The sequence below is a fragment of the Notamacropus eugenii genome, chromosome 1 (assembly GCF_028372415.1).
Source record: "Notamacropus eugenii isolate mMacEug1 chromosome 1, mMacEug1.pri_v2, whole genome shotgun sequence".
In the NCBI taxonomy this organism is placed as follows: Eukaryota; Metazoa; Chordata; class Mammalia; order Diprotodontia; family Macropodidae; genus Notamacropus; species Notamacropus eugenii.
In genome coordinates, this window is record NC_092872.1 from 715,083,633 (window position 1) to 715,098,020 (window position 14,388).

The following is a 14,388-nucleotide window of genomic DNA, read 5'->3' on the forward strand; positions in this document are numbered from 1 at the left end:
TATTCAACAGGTTCCAGTGGCACTGTATTAGCTCTTGGATCAAAGATAAGTCTTAGGAAGATTAGGTTCTTCCCAACCTGGCTCCTCCCTACCTTACCAGTGGCTCCCACTCCCCTCCCTGTTCTCCCACATACTCTCTACAGTCATGGACACTTCCTGTCCTGTGAATGCTCTGCCACCTCACCGCCATATCCTGGCTTCCCTGGCCACCTTCAACAAGAGGAGTCTGCTGTCCAAGAACCAGGCTGGCTAAGGGGCTAAATTCAGAGGGCTGCCCATCAGGTGTTTAAATGGGGGTGGGGACAACAGCTCCTAAAACCATTGACTCAAACATGAAAAGCTTTGTGAAAGAAAGAAGTAACCAACAAGTGAAATCAAGGCTCCTTTTACCACTGAAGCAATGAATGGCCTTCCAAAAATAAACCAGAACACTTAATAAACTAACTGCTCTTCCCTGCTATTTCAGGGCTCATGTCTATTCTACAATTCAGAAAAGAAAGGTAATTTAAATCCTCATACAAGTTAAGAAATTGGCTAGATTTTTCAAATGAAATTATTACAGATGTTTTCAGATGCTTCACTTCATCCACTCTCTCTCTCAAGTTTAAATTCTGCCAGGAATGGACCCTGAAATTATCCCTCACTCAAAACAAAGTCAAGCGCAAGTCATGTCATCATTTCTCTGATGTCATGGTGCTCTTCGGAAACGGACGAACACAACAAGAAATACAATTAAAAATGTAGAATGAAGGTCCTTCATGTCAAGAGTGACCAAATAAAATCCGGTAACATCAATGTTCCAAAAGTAGAGAGATGGCCTAAGAATTCTCAAAATTAAAGTGATTAGATTAAAAATTCTCAAAATTAAATTTCTCCTTTGGGGGATAATGGTCTCCCTTGACATACATCTTCTCTACAAAATATATGGGTTCAGATTTGTGATTTCATTAGTGAAATTCCTAGCATGGAAACTCCCTCTATCAACTCATCTCTAACTTAGTTTTAGAGCACTGCTTGGGGCACCACAGGGTTAATTGAATTAACCATCTTCACACAGTTAATTTGTGTCAACCAGCACTTGGATCACGGCTATACTGACAATGCCATTCTACATCTTGGACTTTTGTAATGATGCTAGTTGTACTGTAACTTTTGTATTTTCTTGTGTGGATAGTCAGGCCCAACTCTCCAGGTTACTATGGATCTCATTTAGGAAACTTTATAGTATTCTAGCACACTTAGCAGTATGTTAGTGTATACTAACATATAGTATGCTTAACAGATCTCATTTAGGAAACTTTACAGTATTCTAGCACACTTAGCAGTATGTTAGTGTATACTAACATATAGTATACTTAACAGACTAACTATTCCTCCTCTACCATTTCAAGGTATCTTACAATTCAGGAAACTAAGGTATTTTAAATCTTTATAGAAGCTTAGAAGTTAGCTGGATTTTCCAAACAAAATTATTGCAGTTGTTTTCATGTGTGTTACATGATGATGTAATCAACACAACACAATATCAGGCAAATACAACAATCAGTAAGATCTCAATATCCATAAGGAATCCCTCTTCACCCTGGACTCTGGGATGGGTCTCCTCAGGTCAGAGGTGAGAACTGCAAGGAACAGCCATCGTGCCTCGCTTGATATAAACAACATAAGGGTCATCAAACAAGGTTATTTCTGTTATTATTACTGTCAAGGAAACTAGTACAATCTTGGCATATGTACAAAACACTCAGCCCTGAAAGTAGCATTTTGCTCTGCTGACTCGAATGCTCATTTTTAGTTAATAAAAGACAAATGCAGCGTGATCCTGTAGTCTAAATCTTTCAGCCAGTCAGTCCTTCAGTCAGTCAGTACCTATGATGGTAAAGATGTGGTCTACTATGAAAAACTTCTTGGGAAGGCTTATTTTTCATCTCCATTCTTTCCTTTTTCCATATCTTTGAGGCCTCAGGCCACCCTCTCTGGCCATCCTCTCCAGTACTTTCACTCATTCCCTGACTCAGCGGTTCAGTTGGGGGAGAGGGAATTCTTCCTCCCCCACTGGCACATGCAAGCTCTCACCATCACTCATAACCCCTTCTCCTTGATTCAATCACTCCATATTGACACTTGGTGGTAGCTATTATCCACTGACCATCAGAACATTCCTCTTTTTTTCAATGGGTTCAGTGCCTGGCTTACAGTCTTTATCTCTTCCTCAACTCTTGCCCTCATAGTAGGGGACTTACACATACACACTGTTATTCCCTCTAACCTCCCAGTTTTTCAATTTACTAATTTCCCATGACCTCTTCCTCCATCCCACCTCAGCTATGTACAGCAATGGTCCCATATATCTTGGATCTTACCATCACCCACAAATGTTTCACTTACACATTCATGAACTCTGAAATTCCCTCTACTTTTCAACCCCAAATCTTGTCCTTCATCCTCTCCAAGAAGTCCAATCCCTCCACCCTTCAGTTCTTTCCCAGACCATCACCCCAGCACCATGTGCACTCTCCTGCCTTCCCCATCTTGATTCCTGGGTGAACCAGTTCAGCTTTATATGGTCCTCTTCTTCCAAATCCTTTGTCCTATCATTGATCTTGCCCTGCCAAGCCTCAGCCTTGGATTATTCTCTCATATTCATGTGAAACTGAACAAAGATGGAGGAAAATCCCAAAACCACTCTGACAAGGTCCATTACAAATTTATGACTCATAATTTCAACTGAATCCTCACAGTGGCAAAGCAATCCTTTTATCCCTCCCTAATTGAGTCACTATCTCAACTCACCACAATGGCATTTCCAAATTTTTTATTCCTCCATTCTTGCCTCTCCTCATACTCTTAGCTACAAACTTTGTCACATATTTCACTGAAAAAAATCAAATCCATTTGCTGAAAACCCTCTCTCCTTCCTTCTTCATCTCATCTCAGATACTGCTACATCCTCCTTTATTTTTGTCTTAGGTTAAGAGATGGCCCTTCTCTTTGCCAAGAAAAACCCTTCTACATGCCCAAGTGATCCCATTCTATCCCATATTTTCTAGCAGATTGTCCCTGCTGTCCTTGCCACTGTCTGTCTTCAGTCCCTATCTACTGGATGCTTCCCTTTGGCCTATACATATGACCATATGTATCCGCCATCTCACTTGATCAATCCAACCCCACTGGCCATCATACCATATGTCTTCTCCCTTTTGTGGCAAAACTCCTTGAGAAGACTACCTGCCTTCCACTTCCTTTTCTCTAACTCTCTCACTTCCTGGTTTCCCACCTCATCATCCAGCCAAAACATCTCTGAAATCATCAAAAATCTCATTTCATTCTTAAAAGCCCTCCAGTTAACTGCTTTGAGTCCCTTCTACAGTCTAAATTGTTTTTCCCCTTCTCTCCTTCTGTTTTCTGAGTAGATGTTGTCAATTACTTTCCTACAACCCTCCCACCCCCTGTAATGGCCTTTCACTGACCATTTAATTCAATGGCCTTTTCTCAATCCTTAACCTCCTTGAACTTCCACTCTCTTCTCTGTATGCTACTCCTCTTTCATGTATGTGAAACTAATCCCTCTTGGTTCTCCTGTCTGTCTCAGTTTCCTTTGCTGGATCTTTGGGCAGGCCATCCCCCTGAGCTTGAGTGTCCTCCAGGGCTCTGTCCTGAGGCCTCTTCTACATCTGTACTATTTTTCTTGGTGACCTCATCAACTTCCATGGATCATCTCTATGCTGATTCTCAAATCTATTTATCGACCCTTAATCTGTCTCCTAACTTCCAAATTCACATCTCCAACTACTTATTGGACATCTCATTTACCTTCACAATGATTTCCCCTTCTCTCCTCTGACACTGGAAATACCCTGGTCCAGCCCTTCATCACCGTTTGCCTAGATTATTGCAATAGCCTGCTTGTTGGTCTCCCTGCCTCAAATCTCTCTCCACTCTAGTCCATCTTCCATTCATCTTCCTAAAGCTCATGTATGACCATATCATACCCTTCCTACCCAATAAACTCCAATGACTCCCTTTCACTTTCAGGTTCAAATTAAAATCCTCTGTTTGGCATTCAAAGCTCTTCATAATCTGGTCCTGTCTTCCAGGCTTCTCACCCTTCAAGTCCCAAATAAAATCCTACCTTTCTCATGAAGCTTTTCCCAATTCCTCTTAATGCCAGTGCTTTCCCTCCATTGATTATCTCCACTTAATCCTTCTTTATGTCTTGTTTGCACATAACTGTTCACATTTCCTCTTCCCCACTACACTGTGAGCTCCTTGAGAATAGGGACTGATTTTTTGCCTTTCTTTGTATCCTTTGAACTTAGCACAGTGCTTAGCACATAGCAAGTACTTAATACTTTTTGCCTGATTATTGCTTCCTGATACCCTCATCAAAGACACCCTTAATCTGTGTGTCAATTATTCTCAACACAATTTTCCATAGATAGAAATGTAGTCAGATGGTTCAGTAGTTACTGATTATTCTCCTGTTCATTTTTTGTAATCATCTAGTATGAATTTTCCCCCCATAACTTTGGTATCTTTCCCTCCTCCACAGACCAGATCCCTCAATGCCCTCAAAACTATGTTGCCTTCAGCATAATCTCCCTCTGTGTATATTTGATCTAGTTCATATGTTTCTACCATTTTTGTTTTCTTCAATGGCACCTTCTCTGTAAGTACATCTGAGTCTGTAGTGTTTTGATCCAAATATAGTAGCTCCCTACTCTTGGTACTGAAAAGAATTTCCTGTGTAAAAAATCTTTAAAAATCTTTTCTATCTTTTATTTATTGACCTCCCTAAAGTTTCATCCTTAAAGGCCCTCCAGTTAACTGCTTAGTTGAGTCTTTCTAAAGTTTAAACTGTTTTTTCCCCTTCAGTTCTTCGGTTTTCTGAGTAGATATTGTTAAACACTCTGCCAGCATCCCTCTTTGTAAGGTTTTATAAATGTGTTTATATTCTGAAGTGATGTCTTCCTTGACTCCTATATCTCTCTACTTGACAATTTAGTCAAATGTTTGCTGACTAAGGCAACATTAGGTTCTTTTGCTTTCCAAATTTTGGTCATTGATTTGTATCAGTTAAACTTCTGAAAGCAATCACTCTAATTGGTGTCTATGTCCTGTCCTCTATCCATTTGCCATGTTTTGGTATTAACAGCTTATTCAAATAAGTCAATTTGGAGTCATTTTAATTATATACTGGCTCTCTTCTCATTTCCATTCTTTCTCTCAGTTTTTGTATTAATTATTATTTTTATTCTTTTAAATTGGCAGCTTGAAAGGAATGACTTCCCCATGGGTAATAAATCACTTTCTATCCATCAAAACATAATCACATTCATTTCTTTAAATGTTATTAAATGTTTACCACAGGTGCTCCCCATGTTCAGAGTCTCTGCTTCCATCACCAAATATACATCACATGGAAATTCTCTGTGGTCTATCTCTTCCCTACTTCTGAACCATATTTTCCTTGTTTGAAATTCAATTTTATTTTATTTTCAGTTCCAAATGATTTCCCCCTCCCCAACCATTAAGAAGGTAAGGAAAACAAAACTCTTTACAAATATATATAGTCAGGAGGATTCTAGGAAGACAGTGGCAGTCACAAAATTCCAAGCTCCCCAGATTACCCCCACAAACAAGATAAAATAGCATCTCAGGGCAAACATAGAGCAGTAAAAATAGATGAGGGGCAGAACAGGGGTCCTCCTGGGACAATCAGAGAAGAAGAAAAAAAATCTCAGTACTGAAGTTTGGTCCCTGTGAAAAGCAAACACCTCCAAACTAGTTCTGCTGAACTGCAAGCAACGAACCCTGGGGCTAGCTGGATTGGGAGGTAGCCTCAGCCCTAGCCACAGGAACTTTCACCTCCTAGACAGTGTAGGGAGCCTAACATCTGAGCTGGGGAAGACTGAGGGAACCTCCACTATAAAGGAAGGCCAGACCCAGCTGTGCTGTGGAGATGCAGTCATAGGAGAGAAGGAACCAGCACATGCCCAGTGAGTGCAGAAGCAGTGGGTCAGGGATGAAACTGGCTGTGGGCACTTACAGGAGGCTGGAGGTCTTGGTTTCAGTTCCAGGACAGAGGGGAGGACTGAAAGAAGATCTGAGGACAGAGGCACCATCAGTTCCATACATGCAAGACTACAGGTGATTACAAAAAAATAAACTGCTACAAATTTAAAAAAAAAAAAAAAAGGCAGGCAAAGGAGAAAGAATCCAACCACAGAAAGTTACTATGGGAATAGAAAAGTATCCAGGGTTCACCTTCAGAGGAAGATTCTGAAACCAAAAAAGCCTGTCCAACCTCAAGGAGTAATGTCAAATGTTCACCTGCCCAAAAAGAATTCACAGAAGAACTTTAAAAAGACTTTAAAAATCAAATGATAGAGACTGAGTAAAAATGTTTAAAAATAAGAACAATACAAAAAAACCCCAAGAATATGAAAAGTCAATCAATTAGAAAAGAAGATGCAGAATTTTAAGGAAGAAAATGACTCCTTGAAAATTAGAATTGAGCAAGGGGAAGCCAGCAAATTTATGAGACAAAGAAATAATAAAACAAAACATAAAGAATGAAAAAACAGAAGAAAATGTGAAACATCTCGTAAGAAAAGGAACAGATAAAGAAGAGAAAACAAGAATTAGACTACCTGAAAGTTACGACCAAAAAAAGAGAATCTTGATATGATAATATAAGAAATAAGTAAAGAATATTGTCTTGAAGCATTAGAACAAGAGGGGAAAGTAAAAATAGAAAAAATCCTTCATAGTTGAAAATTGATCAATATTATGAATTTGGAATTTGGAACTAAGCCCAAAGAGCTATAAAACTGTGAATATCCTTTGATCCAGCAATACCACTACTAGGTCTATAATCCCAAAGATATCATAAGAAAGAGAAAAGGACACACATGTACAAGAATATTTAAAGTAGCTCTTTTTGTGATGGCAAAGTTTTGAAAATTTAGGGGATGTCCATCAATTGGAGAATGGCTGAAGAAGTTGTGGTATATGATTGTAATGGAATACTATTGTGCTATAAGAAATGAGGGGCAGACAGATTTTGGAAAACAATAGGAACTGATGCTGAGTAAGGGGAGCAGAACCAGGAGAACATTGTACACAGTAACTGGAACATTGTACAATGATCAACTTTGATAGACTTAGCTCTTCTCAGAATTACAATGATCTAAGACAAAAGACTCATGATGGAAATTGCTATCCACATCCAGAGAAAGAAATAAGGAGTCTGAACGCAGATCGAAGGACACTATTTTCTCTCTTTTTTTTCTCTTGTGGTTTTTCCTTTTTGTTTCAATTATTCTTTCACAATATAACTAATGAGGAAATAGGTTTAATACGATTGTACATGTATAACCTATATCAGATTGCTTGCGGTGTTGGGGAGGGAGGGAAACAAATTTGGAACTCAAAATCTTATAAAAGTGAATGTTGAAAACTATCTTTACATGTAACGGCAGGGGAAATACTATTGAAGGGGAGAGAAAAAAATCCACTGATCACCACCTGAAGGAGATTCTATGAGTAAAATCTACAGGAATATCAGTCAAATTCCAAACCCTTCAGCTCAATGACAAAATATTACGAGCAACAAGAAAAAAAAATTAAATATGGTGGTGCCATGATTAGAATCACATAAGACCTAGCAGTATCAATACTAAAAGACCGCAGGCCTTAGAACACTATACATTGAAGAGCAAAAGACCTGGAGATGTGGCCGAAAATATCATACTCAGCAAAATTAAGCATAATCTTGAATGGAAAAAAAATAGATATTTAAAGAATTGTCACAATTTCAGTATTTTGTTTTAAAAAAAAAAACCTGAACTTAATAGAAGAATTAACATATAAGATACAAGAGAAATATAAAGTACACATCAAAGACTAATTACAAGGGACTCAATAAGGACAGATGTTTACCTTCCATACGAGGAAATGTAAAATGTAAGATTGCTATCAGTAATTGGGTAGCTCATAAGAAAGATTGGGGTAGACCTGAGTATGATATGATTTTAAAAATAAAACTATTTAGGAACAGGTAAAAAAAAGTAATTATTTAATACAAATGAGGTGCAAAAGGAAGAACCAATACAGAGGATTTAGATGGGGGAGAAGAGCTGGTAGTTCTGGAACCCTACTCACATCAGGAGAGGAACAATACATATATATCCAGAAAAGAATAATAAAAGTTTTCTAAATCAGAAAGAAATAAAAGGCTAAGGGGATAGGGAAGGGATAGAGGATAAGGAAGGGATTCAGAGGAGAGGGTGAGGGAATAAGATAAGGTAGAAGTAATAGAATAGAAGGGTATTTAGATTAACAGGAATGGGAAGATAAGTGAGGAACCCTTGGAGGGAGGAAGGTGAAGTAACACGAGGGCAAAGTAATGGGTAGAAGTTAAGTAGAGGAGTCAGGAGGGATGGAGAATAAGAGATACACAAACATAAAATCAAGATCAGGAGCAGAATTTATTAGAGAAAAAAGCAGGAGTAATAATCATGATCTCAGACAAAGTTAAAGCTAAAATAGATCTAATCAAAAGAGAAAAATAGGGAAACGACACTATATGTCAGCCATGTGAGTGCTGTTTTAGACTATTTAAAACAATAGATAGTATAAGGTTGGAATACTGCTGTAGTGTAGGAAATGACAAGTTGGTGAACTTAGGAAAATATGGAAAGACTCAGACTTAAGAAGAAAGAGGTTACTTGAAAAAACAGGACAAACAAGATATTACTGAGGCGATCTTAGAACTTCTCAACTTCTTACTCTTCTGTAACAGATGTCAGCATATAAAATGAAATTAATTTCAATGTGTGTGTTGTTTTAGATGCTTATGATGAGCACTCCAAGATAACCAATTATCCCACGAAATAATGTTTCTTATTACCTTTGGATACACAATAAAACTAGCTCCAGCTATTCCTTTATTTGCTTCACCTTTCAAGGACAACCTTGAAGTCATCTTCCCATCCTCAGAACTCCCTTCTGTTTCCTGGTTTCATTTACAACGAGAACGTCAAGACTGATATGTTTCAGTTCCTCCAGCAATATGTTCACAGGATGGAATCACTGACCAAGAGCTCACATTTAGAGGAGCGGCAAAGTTAAGGTTGGTAAGCCATCCAAAAACTACGATTTTCCCCTCTCCCTGTCTCTTCTTTAACCACTCTGTCACTGTCAACAGAGAAGCAGAAATGTAGCAGAGGTTGTTTTGAAGGTATAAGCTGGATTCATTGGTAACCAATTTGCCTTTCAACTCCGAAATGCTGTGATTCTGAGTCCCAATAATTGTGGTCATCAGGGAAGACCTTTCAGAGAAGCACCTGTGCAGGACCTTGAAGGAAGCTAGGATCTCTACAAGAAAGAAGGGAGAAAGGAATATATTCCAGACATGGGGGGGTGGGGGGTGGGTGGTGGGAGGGAAGGGGATAAAGACTAAGGTCCATTCTGTATTTTTCTTTGTCTATCTATTGCAAAGGCCAAAGAATTCACCATCCAGTATCCAGCCTACTGGTAAGAAGCCTCTCTGTAGGCCTTCGCTCTTGGTGTGTTGTGGGAATGATACTTGAAGCCTTTCTGATTTGGTAGAGTCTACCAAAACTTACACCTGAAGATCAACTCCAAGCTACAACAAGGCATAAAAGTAGGAACTGATGGATTACGAATTACACAGCAACCAATGGCACTCATTCATCAGTATATTTGTCATGGATAAACACTGCAAATGAACAATTAATTGGTTCCCAAAAATGAAATAAATAGAAAGAGAAAAAAAGAGTAAATTACCCTTGGGAAATTGTAAAATTATTTTAATGACCCTAAACTTTTGCCTGAAACAAAGGCCTAGATTTTTGAGATCAATGTTCTTCCAGCATTTTCATAAGGTAGTAAGTAACGACATACTACATTCTTCAGTGAAATGAAATTAAGGATCACCAAGATGTTAATGAAGAGGCACAAGTGGCCACCAGCAGGTTGTAACATATTACAAAAATAAAAGAATTCTGAAGGAGAAAGTCATTAAGGAAACATATGAATAAAAAGAAAAATGAGTTATCACAGGTCCAGAGGCAGGCATAACCATTGGAAACCACAAGCTCCATGGGCAATGCTCCTAATGTCAAGGAAAAGAAAATACAGTTCCTAGAACATCAGGCCGACTACTTTCAACTACCTCATAGGAAGACATGCGCAAGAGTCACACAGGATGGTCAGGCATGAAGGGGTTGACATCGGCATTGTAAAAGGGTGTATTCATATACATGAAAAGCTGTCTCCATTGGAGTATAACTGTAATACTGCCTACATCCCATTGTATTCAGAAATGTGATCGCTCTACTCAAGTCTCCAAAATATAATCATTAAATCTCCCATAATACTACTAAAATCAATGAGCTTTGCAAGATCACTGTCCATCTAGATGACAAGCTTTATTTCTTAGGATTTTCTCCATTGCTAGAATATAAACCAATGCGTAATTCAACAATTTTGCCACTACCATCAATCTTTCAATCTTTCCTTCTAACACAAACCTCCCAAACCCATTTTTCTTCTCAATGAGTCCCCTCAAATCTCTCCATTCCTCCCTCTTCTCCCAATTCATTACTTCTGCTCTGGGCCCCCTTTGCTCTCCCTTCACAGTCATGACCCCATGCTTGACTCGCTCAACCATACACTAGCAACTTATTCTGCTGCCATTCAAATTTGGTCAAACCAAACCCTAGGTTACCCCCATCATGTACTTTCTTCATTCCTACTTAAATACTGCTGGGGGGCAAAAGTCACAGAATCACATCAATTAGGTTTCCTCCAAATTTATGTTATCTGATCTCAACTGGTTTCTCAGTGCTGCTCAGCAACATTTTTATCCTTCCTAGCTTGATTGTGTATCACCATGTCCGCAATAGCTATTACAAACTTTCTCCTTTCTCTTTAGACTTCCCATAACACCTCCTCTCCCCTCCTCAAGAGGAAACTTGCCCTCCTACTCTACTGGTAGAAAACAGAAACCTTGAGGGGCTCCCTCTTTCCCCAACTCCACACCTCAAAATTCCTCATCATCCTCCACTTTCTCCTTTTCTCCAATCTCTGACAAAGAAGTGGGTTTTCCCTTTGCCAAGTCCAATCCTCCTTTCTGTCCCATCTGTTCTTATCTCCTCTGGGAGCTTGCACCCTTGATCCTTTTCTCTCATCTGCAATGTTTCCTTCCACCTTCCTTGACTTCTACCACTTTCAAATGTGCCCAGCTCTCCTCCATTCTTAGAACACTTTACTGGGTCTTACCATCACCCCAACCAAGGATCTGAAGTCTCTTTGCTTTCTCAAGCCAAATTTCCATAAAGGATTACCTATACTATTCACCTCCAGCTCACTTATCAATCTATTGCCAAAGAAATCTTAACTGTTAAATGCAATGAGCTTTCCTCAGTTCTCATCTTTCTTGATGTCTATGTACCATTTGACATGGATGACCAAAATATCCAGACTCTCCTTCCTTGGTTTCTGTGATCCTACTCTCTGAGCTCTCTTAGCTTTCTTTTTTATTTCCTTTCCTGACTCATCATCCTCTTTCTCTAAATTAAGTGTGGGCATCTCACAGGGCTGTCGTGGACCCTCTTCTCTCCTGTTTCTATATTCTCTCCCTTTATCATGGCATCTATTCCATCTCTATGCAGACGATGCTCTAACCCATATGCCCAACCCTCATCTCTTTCCTCAACTCTACTATTACATTTCCAACTGTCTAAATGAAGTTTCCATTAGACATCTTCTAGAGCATCACAAATTCAACATGTAAAAAAAACTGAACTCATTAATTTACCCCCCAAACCTATCCTTTCTCCAACTTCCACACTTTTTTAGATGGTACCATGATCCTTCTAGGTATCACCCAGATGTACAACCTTGGAGTCAGCCTTGATTCATGTCTCCTCTATTTTAATGACTGACAAGTTTGACTTAGTTTGCCTAAGTTTCCTTTTCTGTAAAATAGAGAGAGTAACAGTATCTCCCTCCTACAGCTGTTGTGAAGATTAAATAGGATAATAATTGTAAAGTGCTTTGCAAACCCTAAAGTAGTTCATTCTAATGCTGGATTCAAAGAGGGACCGGGTTCAAATCCCAGTTCTGGCACTTGCTAGCTGTGTGATCTTGGGTGAGTCACTTCCTCAACATAAACACCTTGCCCTTCCCTCCAACATGCACATCACCTCTTCACCACTTTTTCCAGGGTAATCCTTCCACACACCCACATACCTTCATTCCAACTCCTTTTCCTTCTCATGGGATAGGTACTTACTAAATGCTGGAGATAAAAATAAAAGTAAAAAACAACAGTCAAGGCACTCACAATCTAAGAGGTCTTACATGTACCTGGTTACATATTATCTCATATATGCTACATATGTCTATAAGTAAATACCTAGATACATCCCTTCCGTCAGCGAGGAGGAGGAAAACTGGGAACTGTCTCCTACAGAAAGTAGGCTTGGGGCTGTCTTGAGTTTAACTTCTCTGTCTGCAAAATATGGAGTAGGAGGTTGTACTAAATGGCCTCTGAGGTCCCTTTTAGCTCTAAGATCCGTGGTCCTGCAATAAGAAACTCACAATCTAGGATGAGAAAGGATTTAAAACAAGAAGGAATCTCCGAGATCCCCTCCTTCCCCTCGTTTTACAGAGAGAACATTTTACTCAAAGACCTATGGTTTCCAGTGGTTAAGACGAGTGCCTGAGAATATACAGGTAATGTAAGGGCAGTTAGGTGGCGGTGGATAGAACTCCAGGGTCAAGTTCAAATCCGGCCTCAGACACTTCCTAGCTGTGTGACAAGTCATTTAATCTCTGTTGCCTCAGTTTCCTCATCTGTAAAATGGGGATAACAATAGCACCTAGTCCTATAGGGTTGTTTTGAGGATGGAATGAGTTAGTAATCGTGAAGCACTTGGCGCCTGATAAGCGCTATATAAATAACAGTATGAGTCTCCATCTCAGCGCAGTCTCTCCGGCTCAGGGCCGGCCCTCAGGGACCCTGCAGTCTCGACTCCAGGGCCCTCTTCCAGCTCGGACTTCCAGGACCCCGGGGTCTCTCCGCGCCCACCACCCACGCCCAGAGCAGGTTAACCACACAAAGAGATGCTCCAGAACCTGGAACAATGAGGCGGGTGGGGCAGAGTGAGGCCCACGTTTGCCCCTCGGGCCGCAGAAGAGGGGCTGGGCAGTCTGGGACAGCCGAGGCCGCAGCCCTCCCGGCCCGGTTCGTCCGCACGCCCCTCTCCGGGCCCCGCTCCCCCACACCCAGCCTGCCCGCCCTGCCCCCGCCCCTCCTGCGGCCTGAACTCACAAGCAGCAGCGGGCCTGCAGTTCTGGGGGCCGGCGGGGGCGCCTGGGCGGGGGAGGGGGCGCCCGGGGTCCCCAGTCCGCGCCCGCTTCGCCGCTCGCCGCCTGGCCGGCACTGGCTGCTCCCCGAGCTGTTGCTTGGGGTTGCCGGGGCAACCGCGGGCCGCGCCCACAGCCCAGCAAGCCGCGCGGTGATTGGCGGAGATGGTCGTCCGGGGCAACCATGGGGAAGCTAAACCCAACGTGGCCAGCCTAGCTACCGGGGCCTCGAGCAGGGGGTTGCTGGTATGCCCCGACTTGGTGGTTCCCAAGCTGTGCCAGCTCCAGCAGGGACTTCTTTCCTGTAGCCCTGGAACAGGTCCCGAAATTCATCCCATCTTCATTTTCTGGAGTGGGAAAGTTGAAACTGTGTGTATATGTAATCTTATGTGTGCTCACACAAGCACATACATGTGTGTGCCTACATATGAATAGTTGTACCTATGAATACGTATAAACGCACATGCATAGATATGAAGCCCATCACATAGACACGAACCTTCGCCGTATCCTTTTCCCCATCTCCCACACCCACACCTTTTGTCCTTCTCCCCACCCTACATGTCCTCACTCCGTGTATCCTTTCCCCATCCATTCCTCAGCATATTCACACACCTTTGCTTTATCCCTTCTCTCTCTGACCCCCCAAAACAAACACACCCTCACTGGCTGCCCTCCACCAATATATATACACTGTCACTGTTACTCCTTCCTCCTCTCATTCCCCCGTTCATTCACACACACACACACACACACACACACACACACACACACACACACACACACCGAGTTTCAAAATTTTCCACTCAAGAAAATGAATTCAAGAGGAATTTCTGGACTTAACCAAACACATAACAGAAGAAATTCATGCTCTAGGGGCCACATTTTTTAAATCACCAAGAGAATACATAGCTATAGCTCTATAAATACTTAATGATAGGATTGTTCAGTCACTACTATACCAGCCGTCTTTCAGCAGCAATCCTC

The 14,388-nt window shown here is 41.0% G+C and overlaps 1 protein-coding gene across 5 annotated transcripts in view; it reads right to left on the bottom strand.

The window, feature by feature from the left end:
• HYDIN (HYDIN axonemal central pair apparatus protein) overlaps positions 1 to 13,490 on the bottom strand; it is a 468,388-nt gene extending 454,898 nt beyond the window's left edge. For 3 of the 5 annotated variants that reach the window (XM_072636610.1, XM_072636609.1, XM_072636608.1), the window contains exon 1: positions 13,367 to 13,489. The gene's annotated coding sequence lies outside the window, so the exon portion shown is untranslated. Of the gene's footprint in view, positions 1 to 13,366 lie in introns of all 5 variants that reach the window. The other 2 variants (XR_011972958.1, XM_072636612.1) reach the window with 1 other exon arrangement.
• Between the last annotated feature and the right edge of the window lie 898 nt (positions 13,491 to 14,388).